The sequence below is a fragment of the Panthera onca genome, chromosome D2 (assembly GCF_046562875.1).
Source record: "Panthera onca isolate mPanOnc1 chromosome D2, mPanOnc1 haplotype 2, whole genome shotgun sequence".
Lineage (NCBI taxonomy): Eukaryota > Metazoa > Chordata > Mammalia > Carnivora > Felidae > Panthera > Panthera onca.
The window spans coordinates 42,713,927-42,727,168 of record NC_138349.1 but is presented as its reverse complement, the minus strand read 5'-3'; the positions used below and the strand labels follow the sequence as shown (position 1 = coordinate 42,727,168).

General features: G+C 40.3%; 1 protein-coding gene across 2 annotated transcripts in view; it reads left to right on the top strand.

Annotated features, from left to right (window-relative positions):
- Positions 1 to 13,242, top strand: part of BMPR1A (bone morphogenetic protein receptor type 1A) — a 138,737-nt gene that overhangs the window by 80,340 nt on the left and 45,155 nt on the right. For both annotated transcript variants that reach the window (XM_060642287.3, XM_060642288.3), the window contains one exon: positions 114 to 228. The gene's annotated coding sequence lies outside the window, so the exon portion shown is untranslated. The remainder of the gene's footprint in view (positions 1 to 113; positions 229 to 13,242) is intronic.

Sequence of the window (13,242 nt, the reverse complement as noted above, 5' to 3'; positions counted from 1 at the left end):
TAGAATTTTCATTGACTTTACATTGAAAATGTATAGTTTTACACAGGACCTAGTTTTAGTATTGCTTCTCTATGTTTCTTTTAGTCTAAATAAGTTCTTTTTTTTTTTAACAGATTTATGAAAATATGCATCAGTTTAATACTGTCTTGGAATTCATGAGATGGAAGCATAGGTCAAAGCTGTTTGGAGAAAATTGGAAGTACAGTTTTATCTAGCCACATCTCTGAGGTAAGAAAAAGACTTTTAAGAAAATAATTAGAATTATATGAAAATTCTCATTTTCTTAACAGTTGAAAATAGTCCTTCTGTATCAACAGTAATTTCTGACTGGATGTTGGAAAGAGATGATGATGCCCATGCATTCTGTCTGGATAGTACGGATAATGTTGGGCAGCATCCATAGCAAATATAAGTAATTTTTCAAATCTAAGTTTCCTGAGTTTATTTATTTTTAAAGTTTATTTTTATTTATTTTGAGCTAGAGATAGAGAGCAAGTGGGGGAGGGTCAGAGAGAGAGGGAGACAGAATCCCAAGCAGGCTCCATGCCCTCAGCACAGAACCCCAAGTGGGGCTCAAACTCACAAACTGTGAGCTTATGACCTGAGCTGAAATCAAGAGTCAGACATTTAACTGACTGAGCCACCCAGGCACCCTAAGTTTTCTAAGCTTAAGGAAACATTAAAATTAATGTTTTATTGTCTTATTGATCTCTTCATTTTGTCATTTGTTTACATACAACAAATATTTTTGTACATCATGTTTCAAGTCTTAGCATATTGTAAGGGAGATACCACAAAAAAAGCAAAGTATTGCCTTTTTTATTCTTTTTGTTTGTTTCTTTAGAGAGACAGAGAGAGCACATGTGCATGGGATAGGGGCAGAGAATGAGAGAGAATCCCAAGCAGGCTCTATGCTCAGTGTGGAGCCTGACGAGGGGCTTGATCCCACGAACCTCAAGATCATGACTGAGCTGAAATCAAGAGTTGGATGCTCAACCGACTGAGTGACCCAGGCATCCCTATTCTTATTTTTAAAAATTAATTTTTTTAAGGTATTGCGTTTTTTAAAAGAGCAGTTTTTAAAGAAAAAAATACTGTTCTGTTCATATTACATCTTTTGCTATAGTTTTAAATGCTAAGCAAGATTTAGTAAAAAAATGTTTAAAATATTCCTTCAGGTATAATTCTGACACTGTTACTGAAGGATGTATCTTATTTTAATGGAGTTACTGCTCAGTGAATTGGGATCAATGAAGAAATTTATGAAGCAGAATTTGATGGTTTCATGTTAACAAATAACCATCAGTATGGTAATGTCCTTAGAGAAATACCTTTCAGTGAGGTAATAAGTTACCTCATAATATAAAACTAGCTAGTTTTGGTGCTTTTATTAAAGTTCTTTTCAGCTCTTAGTTGATGACTGATTTAGGACTTTGCAATATTTAGAAATATTCCAACATTTTATATTGAAAATTAAGTACTCACTGTTTTGTGATTATACATTGTGTAACTGGAAAACATTACATTATTGAGGAAGGAAAGCATTCACATTAAGAAAAGGCTTTGTGATTAAGCTCTTATCAAGTTTTCTCTTTTTAAAAAAATTTTTCGTGTTTTTTTTTTGAGAGAGAGAGATACCTGACCTGAAGTTGGTTGTTTAACTGACTGAGCCATCCAGGCACCCCTCAAGTTTTCTCTTTAACATAAATCTAGTTAAGCTCTCAAATTAATATTTTTACTATTAAAATGTATATTAAAGGTGTTTTTAATGTTTATTTATTTTTGAGCGAGAGCAAGAGCATGAGAGGGAGAGGGGCAGAGAAAGAGGAGTACAGAGGATCCCGAGCCTGCTCTGCGCTGACAGGGAGCCCAGTGCAGGGCTTGAACCCATGAACTGTGAGATCATGACCTGAGCTGAAGTCCAACTCTCAACTGACTGAGCCACCCAGGCACCCCAAAAAATATATATATTTTGAAGATCCCTCTATCATTCTTATCTCACAATAGTGACAACAGTGTTTCTCAAAGTATGGAATGTGTGCTGCCAGTACTGTTCAGAATGATTTTAGGTCTTAACACAGGTGAATTTTTAAAAATATTTTCAGGGGTGCCTGGGTAGCTCAGTCAGTTAAGCGTCCGACTTTGGCTCAGGTCATGGTCTATGCTGACAGCTCAGAGCCTGGAGCCTGCTTTGGATTGTAATGTCTCTTTCTCTGACCCTCCCATGCTCACATGCATGCCTGCACACACACTTTCTTTCTCTCTCTCAAAAATAAACATCAAAAATAAATAAGTAAATAAAAATATTTTCAGAGTTTTATATTTATTTTGATAGCTTCCGATTCATAACAAGTACTGTCGACTTTTCCATGTAATATTGTGACAGTATGTTCGGACTGTGACTGAGAAACTCAAGTTAATCATATCTTACATTTACAAGAGTAAAATTACTTTGTTCTTTATAATAAGGTCCCTCAATTGATTTATTTTATTTACTTTCTTCTTGATCTCCACTCTCCTTTTGTCTCCTCCTGCCATAGGAAAGCAGTCTCATTTGTTTGCTATATGTCTTTGAATATGTCTTTGGTGTGTGTGTATGTATGTATTTAATTGACTTAGGTTTGGCTACATATAGTCTGCCCCTTTTTTTCCAGTTTTCTTCACCACTAGAAAGTTAAAATCTCTTTGTTGCTGTGTATATGCTTGCTCACTGGTATTTACATTTAGGATCCCATAGTGTATTGCACCCTATTCTGCTGCTTTAAAGAGGCAATACGCTCTTGTTAAAGTGCAGGCTGTGGAGCCACATTGTTTTAGTTTGAGTCCTGACTGCACCACTTCTTAGTTTGGGCTCCTTTGAAAGTAGAGCCTGAGAAAAGGACTTACGACTAGGTAGTTTATTTGCGAGGTGATCCAAAGAAGCAGAAATGGGAGAAAGGGAAAGGTGAGAGAAGTTACATAAAGTGTGGTAAGGAGCTGGTTATCACTATGGGCAATCCTGGGGACCCTCGGAATGCGCCGTAGTATTGTCCCATCAAAGGACAGGGAGCTTGGACATTTATCCACTGACTTTCATCATCTTTTTTTTTTTTTTTTGAGGTTTTTGTTATTTGAGGAATCTCTACACCCAACAAGGGGCTGTAACTTATGACCCTGAGATCAAGAATCAGATGCTCTTCTGACCTAGCAAGCCCGGTGCCCCAATGACTTTTCATCTTCTGTTAGTTGAAGATTGCTCCTGGAGCTTTAACTCTAGCGTTTGTATGGCTGTGCCTGCATATTGCTGAGCCGTCTTCTTTAAGTTTGGAGAAAACCCTAAGGAGCAAAACAGCAGTGCCTTGGCTTATACTTGGTATCAGATGCTGTCAGGCAGTGCATAGAGCTGTCCACCATAGCTATAATGAGGCCGGTAGGGTAAGGGGATGTGTTGCCAGCACCACAAGTGTTTGCTATAGCCTGTTTTTATTTCTCAGATTGCCTCATGTTCCATTAAGCCCACTTTGTCTGCTTCAAATTGGAGGCTGGTTGTAATCGCTAAAAGAAATCTCCAAAACAAGAAGGTTAGTGGACCAAGCTGTAATCCCCAATCCTGTAGCTGATCCTGAGGCCATAATTGATACTCCTCATGAGGTGATCTGTAAACCTTGGGATAGTGGTGCTGGCGGGACGATATACTGTGGGCAAGGAAGACAAACGCATATCTGGAGTGTCAGTTCTATACCCACATGTGTCAGTGGCAGTGATTAGGCCACCTTCAGTAAGGAAGAACCCATGCTGTTGGGCCTGTGTAAAGCCTTCCTGTCTGTCACTGTGGCTCCTCCATTCATGACCCTGTTGGTCAAGCACTGAGGTGGCCCAGAGCAAAAGCTCACTGCAGTCAAGTGACAAGTTATTCCATCTATAGTTGGGAATGTAGTTAAATGCACCTCATTGTTAAATGCACCAAAGCATTGTTGGTGTTTTGTGGTGGGCATTAACGTAAGATATAAAGGTTGGCACTTTGGGCTCTTCTAGAACCATCAACATGCTTCTTCTCCAGGTTCCTTCTCTTTTATTTTCCACTTTTGCTCCTTCCATCACCCTACCCAATCAGCCATACCATTCACCACTCCTAAGGAGTCCATGTTTTTTCTTGTTTGGTCACTTCTCTCTTTGCCATGCCCGCTGAGAGAATTTCTGCCTCCTCATTGTCTTCAGAGTCATCCAAGTAGGGCTGTAGAGCAGTAGTCATTTTTTATCTGTCTTTGTCAGCCAGGACCCAGGTTTTTCTTTTTTGTCATTGGTTACCAGGAACCCACCATAAAGTTGTTGGTGTGAGCATAAGTAAAGACATCTGTTGTGATAAGAGTAGGTGACATGAGGTTCTGGACTTGTATTTACTAGTGCCCTCTACCACTGCCTAGGTACTATTACAAAAATACCATTTCTATCATATAATGGCTTGCTGCTTCACCTGACCTTGTGAATCATGGATGGGTAGCTCTGGTCACTAAATCCTTGATGTTCCATAGTTGGGTTCTCTACTGGGGCCCAATGGCATGCCAGGAGCTACAGTTTTCATACAGTGTTATGAAGTCATATCCTTGCCTCAGAAAATCTAGGGGTCTGTGCTCCAACTCTCCTATTGGAACTTGTCAGAGAATCTACCACAGATTATTTCTTGTACCTTTGAGTCTGAGCATCAGGGCAGCTTGTATTGGAGCTTGATCTGCTGAGAGTCTCTTCTCCTCTGCATCCTAATCAAAACTGGCAGCCTTCTATGTCACCCCAAAATTTTAAAAAAGTTTGTTAATGTACAGTCATCTTCCACTGAGCATTAATTCTCAATTAGGATATAAAAGGATTCACCAAAGATGGAGTTCCTCAAGGGAAGGTGCAGGACAAAGGTCATGATAAGGAATGCAAAGTACCCTTCTCAATGGGTCCTGTTCAGTGGCTCTTCAGTGGTTGTGGAGCTGTTCATGTTTGAGTTACTTAGGAGAAAAGCAGTAACTGATAAGCACATCAACTGCCCGCACTATAGAAACCCAGGGATGCTCCCCTTTCTTCACATTGACAGATTGTCGTCGTAATGGTGGTATCCTCTTTGAGCTGCTGTGACAGTGTCTTTGGGGCTGCAGTCCTGCATCAGTGTCCTTTTTGGCAGCTCCGGTACTTGGACATCTGTGAGTGTTCTTCTTTACTGAGAGGACAGACACCATCCTGGGGTCTCGTGTGTGCACTGTCACCCACTGTCTTCTGTTAGCTCTGCCTAAGTAGAAGCCACCTGTTCTCATTTTGAGCTTAGCCTTTCCTCTGGTTGCAGAGTTCCTTTTAAAACAAACTGCATTTTATTTTGCGCCCACTTATGGGGGTCTTGGGTTCCCTAAGCACTCATTTAGTTCTGGCTGTAGGTATCTGTTCATTGGCAAACCGGTCAGCATGGGAAGGCAGAATTGTTTCTGTCCTGTTGACTGATAACAGAGGAGTCAACAAATTGTTAGTGATTTCTTGGCACTCTGGGAGGAGTCCTCAGTGCTTCCAGGCACCGGCAGCTGGGAGATTCTTTAGCAAGGTAGCAGATCTGTTAGATCTAGCAGCTTTTTGAAACCCTGCATTGCAGAAAAGCAGTTATAGCTCCAGGCTTGGAAAAAAGATGTGCTCTGCCCTTACTGTTGGTATCTCCCTGGACACCACTGAAAATTTAGTCTTATTCCTACTCTCTGCTGTAGAGAAATCTAGAACTCATCCTGTAGATAATCTGTGGACCTTGCCCTCAGGCTCTTTGCATATTATGCTACCCACCCCCTTCAAAGGGAGGCAGAACGTTTATTCCCATTGTCTTAAATTAGGACTGCCCTCTCATAACTAAGATACCATTCTTCTTATTTTTTTTTTTTTAATGTTTATTTTTGAGAGAGAAAGAGAGTGAACAGGGAAGGGGCAGTGAGAGAGGGAGACACAGAATCTTAAGCAGGCTCCGGGCTCCAAGCTATCAGCACCGAGCTTGACACGGGGCTCGAACTCACAACTGTGAGAACGTGACCTGAGCTGAGGTCAGACGCTTAATCGACTGAGCCACCCAGGTGTTCCAAGATACCATTATTCTTAATTTAAGTTGGTGGATACACTCCTGAGTTAACTTATTTGGTCATTCTCCATTTTGGATACTTTTGGGTTTGGGTTGCTGTCTATGTTATTGCAGCTATATATGATACTGTGGGGAGAGCATGCCACAAGATTTCCAGTAGCATCTTTTCATATTCTGTAGTGACAATTCCTATCCTTACCCTCCATCTGAAATACTTGCTTCCTGCTCTCCTGTCTTATATTTTCACCTGTTTGTGAGGTATTTCCAATCTTAAGTATCTCAGAAATTCCAGTTTAACTCGAGCTCATCAGTTTCCTCCCTTTTCTCCCTTTCTTCCACCCCTTCCTTGCTCCTTCCCACCCAGTCTTTGTTTGTAAGGGACTAATAAGGAGGTCTGATAAGCTCATACTATATAAAATCTTGAACAATGTACACCAGAGCCTGAGCTCCTCCTCACTGCCTCCCACCCCACTGCCTTCTTTACCACCCTCCCCTCCATCCCATTTCCAGCCCGTTGACCACCACTTTATAGTCAGGTTATGGTGTATTTAGGTATTCTACTTCCTCTTGAGTTAATTCTAGTATTTAATACCTTTCTTTAAAAAAATCATGCTTCAGGGGCGCCTGGGTGGCGCAGTCGGTTAAGCGTCCGACTTCAGCCAGGTCACGATCTCGTGGTCCGTGAGTTCGAGCCCCGTGTCAGGCTCTGGGCTGATGGCTCGGAGCCTGGAGCCTGTTTCCGATTCTGTGTCTCCCTCTCTCTCTGCCCCTGCCCCGTTCATGCTCTGTCTCTCTCTGTCCCAAAAATAAATAAAAAAAAAAAAAAAAAAAAAATCATGCTTCATTTTCAGGTTTATTCTTATAAAATTATGCATAATGAGAATACTTGCCTCATTAGTACGACTTTTATTTTTTTATTTTTTTAATGTTTATTTTGTTTTTGAGAGAGACAGAGAGAGAGAGACAGTGCAAGTGGGGGAGGGGCAGAGAGAGGGGGAGACACAGAATCCAAAGCAGGCTCCAGGCTCTGAGCTGTCAGCACAGAACCCAATGTGGGGCTCGAACTCCCGAACCGCGAGATCATGACCTGAGCCAAAGTTGGACGTTTAACCAAGCCATCCAGACACCCCGAGAATACTTGCCTCGTAAAGTTAGTAAGAAGATTAAATGAATTAATATATGTAAAGTATGTAGAATATATTAAATTTTTTATTTCATAGTACTAAAAAAATGTATGATGGGGCACCTGGGTGGCTCATTCTATTAAGTGTCTGACTATTGATTTCGGCTCAAGTCATGATCTCACAGTTTGTGGGATCAAGCCCTGCATGAACACAGAGCCTGCTTGGGATTCTCGCTCTCCCTCTCTCTCTCTGCTCCTCCTTCACTCACACACACACACTCTGTCTCTCTCAAAATAAATAAAGATAAACTTTTTTTTTTTTTTTTTTAAAGTATGATAAGAGGGTCACCTGGGTGGCTCAGTCGGTTGAGCATCTGACTCTAGGTTTCGGCTCAGGTCGTGATCTCGCAGCTTCATGGGTTTGAGTCCTGCATCAGGACCCAGTACAGAGCCTGCTTGGAATTCTCTCTCTCTCTCTCTCTCTCTCTCTCTCATCCCCCCCACCCTCTCTGCCCCTCCCGGACTTGCGCTGTGTCTGTATCTCTCAAAATAAAGGAAAGTGTGATAAGTAAAAACTAATAAACTTAGAGCTAAGATAATTCAAAACATGAAATAAGCCCGAAATATTTTAGGAAGAGGGCTTTTGAATATATGGAGATTCCCCTATTTCATGACTTGGATCTAAATTTCTTTTCTCTGATTATCTAGAAATCACCAGAGGTGATTATGGGAGTGAAGTTCCTTAGCTAGTACTCGGATAGAGGTAAGATAGAGATTACTGGATTGGTAGTTACTGGCTATAACTGTAAGGTTTGGAGATGCATTTTTAGATGCCAGCATACTTATAAAGAATATTAAAGTATGTTATGTGGTTTTTATAGTGAATTTAACTCCTCAATTATGTTTCTCTTAAGAGATTAATATAATTTTTTATTCCTTTTATTCATTTATTGAGCATTTATTGCTTTGTTTAGTTATGTGCCAGAAAATGGAGATTACAGATGCTTCAAGATAAGTCAAAAACTCACCCGACTATATAAGTCTTTTAATGGGAGGAATCATGTCTGTTTCATTTACTGTTGTGTAATCAGCATAGAGCACATACCAAGGGATTAATAAATAGTTTTTAAATGAATGTTAGCCAAGAGCTGTGAAGCAACTATGGTCAATGTTCTGGGTGCGCTGGAAGTAGAGATGGGACCTCACTCAGCCTGCTGAGGAAGGATCGGGGATTGCCTGCCAGGATTTCTTGTGGACCAATTCTTGAAGAATAAATTAGACTCAACCTGGTGAAGCACAGAGGCTGTGCAAAGGAATGGAAGTCTGGAGGGAATGCCTATAGAGAGAGCGCTACTGTGATTTCAGTACAGTTAGAGCGTTGGAAGGGTGTGGAGGAGGAGGAGGAGGATATTCGAAAGGCTGGCAGAGGCCAGGTTATGACACTTCTTCTGGTGTCTTGCTAATTCTACCCTATTAAAATGAGAATATTCATAGATTTTTAAAGCAGAGAGCATGACAAGGTCATTTGGTTCTAGAAGTTAGCATTTTATTAAATGTGACCATTTACTAGGCTGTACAGCAAATTGTAATACATTTTAAAATATAAATAAATAGTTTTAAAACATTTTAAATAATCGTATCAACCATAGTTTTTGCCAACAAGTGCACGTAACTAAAAATGAATAGCAAACAGTATATACACACCCATGTTTGGAAATTTTAAAACAGACTTCTGTAAATCCCACAGCTCAAAAATAAAATGACAATACAAATCAGAAAACATCTAGAACTGAACAATAAAGCAAACTTGGATGTTAATACTTGTCTGACACATTGAAGCCTTAAATACTCAAATTCAAAAAATTAAAAGTATTAATAAGCTAAGTATCTAACCTAAATTAGGAAAAGAACAACAGAATAAATTCAAGAGAAGTAAACAGATGATGAAGATAAAAGCCAGCACTTGCTATTTAGCCCTTGTATTGTTCCATATGCTTTACAGGGATTATTTCATTTAATCTTTATAACCTTGTGGGGTAAGTACGGTTATTATTCCCACTTTATAGATGAGAAGACTGAGTCACAGAGAGAAGCTTATGCAAGCTTCTACGTAATAAGTGATAGAATTGGGGTTTTAAATTATATTTTAACATATATAGGAAAGGATTACAAAAGCCAAAAATTGGTTCTTGAGAAGGCTGATAAAATAAATCATTTAAATGGTCAAGAAAAACCCAGAAAACACAAATAGTATTGGGTATGTAAACAGGGGGGCACGTGACTTCAAATACAGAAGAGATTTTTTTTTATCAGAGAATACTTTATGTCAATAAATTTTATAATTTAAATAAAATGACAGTTTTCTTTTTAAAAGGTAACTTAATAGGGGCGCCTGGGTGGCTTAGTTGGTTAAGTGTCCGAGTCTTAATTTCTGCTCAGGTCATGATCTCATGATTCATGAGATCGAGCCCCACATTGGGCTCTGTACTGACAGAGCAGAGGCTGCTTAGGATTTTCTCTCTCCCTCTCTCTGCCCCTCCCCTGCTCGCTCGCGCGCTCTCTCTCTCTCTCTCTCTCCCAAGATAAATAAAATAAACATTAAAAGAAAAAAGTAACTTAATAGCGGTACCTGCGTGGCTCAGTGGGTTAAACGTCTGACTCTTGATTTCAGTTCAGGTCATGATCTCAAAGTTCATGAGACTGAGCCCCATGTCGGGCTTTGCACTGGTGGCATAGGGCCTGCTTGGGATTCCCTCTCTCTCTCTCTCTCTCTCTCTCTCTCTCTCTCTACCTGTCCCCAGCTCCGATGCTCGTTCTCACTCTCTCTTTCTCTCTCTCAAAATAAATAAATAAACTTAAAAGAAATTTAAAAGATTTTATTTGTAAGCAATCCCTACACCCAATGTGGGTCTCAAACTCAACCCCCAAATCAAAAGAGCCACATGCTATACTATCTGAGCCAGCCAGGCACCTCTTGGCCCAGATGATTTTATCTTATTTTTATTTCTTTGTTTTTATTTCTTTTGAGAGAGGAAGAGAGAAGGCAGTGAGCAGAAGAGGGCCAGAGAGAGGGAAAGAGAGAATCCCAAGCAGGTTCCATACTGTCTGCACAGAGCCAGATGCGGGGCTCAAATCCATGGACCCGTGAGATCATGGCCTGAGCCGAAATCAAGAGTTGGGAGTCTCAACTGACAGAGCCACCCAGGCGCCACATTGGCCCAGATGATTTTAAAACTGAGTTCTATCAAACTCAAACTATTCTATCAAACTATTCTAGTGGTAAATATGTCCAAATTTATACATATTGATCCAGAGAACAGCAAAATAAAGCAAGTTCCTCAACTTACTCTGTGTGGCTAGTATAACTTTTATACCAAAACCAGACATGGATAATGTGATAGGCCAGTCTTGCTTATGAATACAGATGTAAAACATAACAAAATTCTAGCAAAACAAATCCGAGAGTATATTTAAACATAATCATATCAGGGCGCCTGGGTGGCTCAGTCGGTTGAGCGTCCGACTTCAGCTCAGGTCATGATCTCACAGTCTGTGAGTTCAAGCCCCGCGTCAGGCTCTGTGCTGATAGCTCAGAGCCTGGAGCCTGCTTCGGATTCTGTGTCTCCCTCTCTCTCTGCCCCTCCCCTGCTCATGCTCTGTCTCTCTCTGTCTCAAAAATAAAATTAAAAAAAAAAAACAACATAATTATATCTACAATACTGCAGTACCATTCTGATAATACTTACCCAACGTCAGCATCAGGTATAAGGGCACAGTCCCCCAACAAGACTGCCCTCACTTGTGGGACGCCTGGGTTAAGCATCTGACTTTGGCTCAGGTCGTTATCTCGTAGTTTGAGTTCAAACCTTACATTGGGTAGTGTGCTAACAGCTAAGAGCCTGGAGCCTGTTTCAGATTCTTTGTCTCCTTCTCTTTCTGCCCCTCCCCCACTCGTGCTCACTCTCTCTCAAAAATAAAGAAACATTTAAAAAACAAACAAAAAAAAGACTGCCCTTTCTTGAGATGCCAGTAACAAGTCTGGAACTGCAAATCCCAGAGGATTCCCTGATCCCCTCAGACTTTGTTTAATGATTCACTAAAATGTCTCACAGGATTCAAGAAAGTGGTACATGTACAATGATCATTTTATTATAAAGGATACATATTGGGACCAGCCAAATGAAGAGACACATAGGATGAGGCCTGTGAGAATTCCAAAGGTGAGGCCTCCTGTCCCCCTGGAATCAGGGTATGTCATCTTCCTGGCACATTGGTGTGTTTACAGGAAACTTATCTCAGCTAGGGTGTACAGTGTTTTTATTGGCGTTTCATTGTGTAGGCATGATTGAACAATTGGCTACATGATTGAACCCAATCTTCAGCCCTGTCCCCTCCCCAGAGGTGGGGCTGATTCAGTGCCCCAATCCTCTATAATCACATGGTTGGTCTTTTTGGTGACCAGCCCCCATCCTGAGTCATAAACTCAGGTATGATCTGTGAGGCTCATACATAACAAAGACACTCCTGTTACCCAGGAAATTCCAAAAATTTACTTTAGAGGTTCCCTTCTAGGAACCAGGGACAAAGACCAATTTACTATTCAATAATGACAAAATTGAATTTATCCCAGGAATCCAAGGATGGTGTGTAAATTATTGCTGCATAACAATTTATCCCAAAACTTAGGGACTTGAAACAACAAAAACTTAAATTAACTTAAATGAATTTAAAAGTAGTGTACTGGATGGTTTGGGCTCAGAGTGTTTCAAGAGGTTGTAGTTAGGATGCCAGCAGGAGCTACCTTCACCTGAAAGCTCTCCTGGAGGAGAATCTACTTCCAAGATGGTGCACTCTTACAGCTGTTGGCAGGAGGCCTCTCAGTTCTTCACCCCAGAGTGAATGACCCAAGAAAGAGAGCAAGGAGAAAGCTGCATTGCCTCTTAAGACCTACTGTCAGCACATACTTGGTCACTTTCACTTTCATCTGTTTGTCAGTCCAGCACACACTCAAAGTAATTAGGTCCCACCTCTTGAAAAAAGGAATATGAAAGAATTTGTGGACATCTTTAAAAACTAGCACATTGGGGCACCTGGGAGGCTCAGTCAGTTGAGTGTCTGACTTCGACTCCGGTCATGATCTCACAGTTCATGGGTTCGAGCCCCGCATCAGGCTCTGTGCTGACAGCCTGGAGCCTGCTTCAGATTCTGTGTCTCCTTCTCTCTCTGCCCCTCCCCCGCTCATGCCTTGTCTCACTCTGTTTCTCAAAAATAAATAAATGTAAAAACAAAATTTTTTTTTAAACTAGCACAGATTATTTACTCTTTAAGAAAGCTTTTAATATGGATCATTCCTAATTAATTTATCCATTAACACATGGAAAGAGGAAAACACTGTGATCATATCAGTAGATGGAGAAAAAACACAATAAAATTTGACCCCGTTTATGATGAAAACTCTTAGCAAACTAAGAAGAGAATGGAACTTTAATGTGATAAAGAGTATCAGTAAATTTATAATTAATGTAGGGAAAATGAATAGTCATGATATTGAGGCTTTCTATACATAATATAATGTCTTTCCATGTGTTAACATTTATTCTGTGTCCTTTAGGAGTATTTAAACATTGTCCTTACATCAGTGTTTTGTATTTGGAAGTGCAAAATGTCACAGTCCCAGGGAAGTTACCAAAATATCTACCAGCACTACCATTGGACCCAGGGTCCTACTTCTGGGATTCTGCCTTACAGATTTATTTGCTCAAACAGCAACAGCAGAAGCAGCTATTCAAGTGCTTTGCTTACTATGCTTATGCTTATTATAAGCACTGCTTATACCAGAGTATGGAAACAACTTATATCATCAATCAACAGGAGAATGGATCAGTACAGCTGTAAGGTATTCATAGAATGAACACTCTATGTAACAATGACAGTGAATGAAAAATTCAAAAATATTGTGGAAATCACTCACAATGTTGAGTGAAAAATAAGCAAATATAAAAATATACATATAGAATGATACAGTTTTTTATACAGCTATAGAAGATTC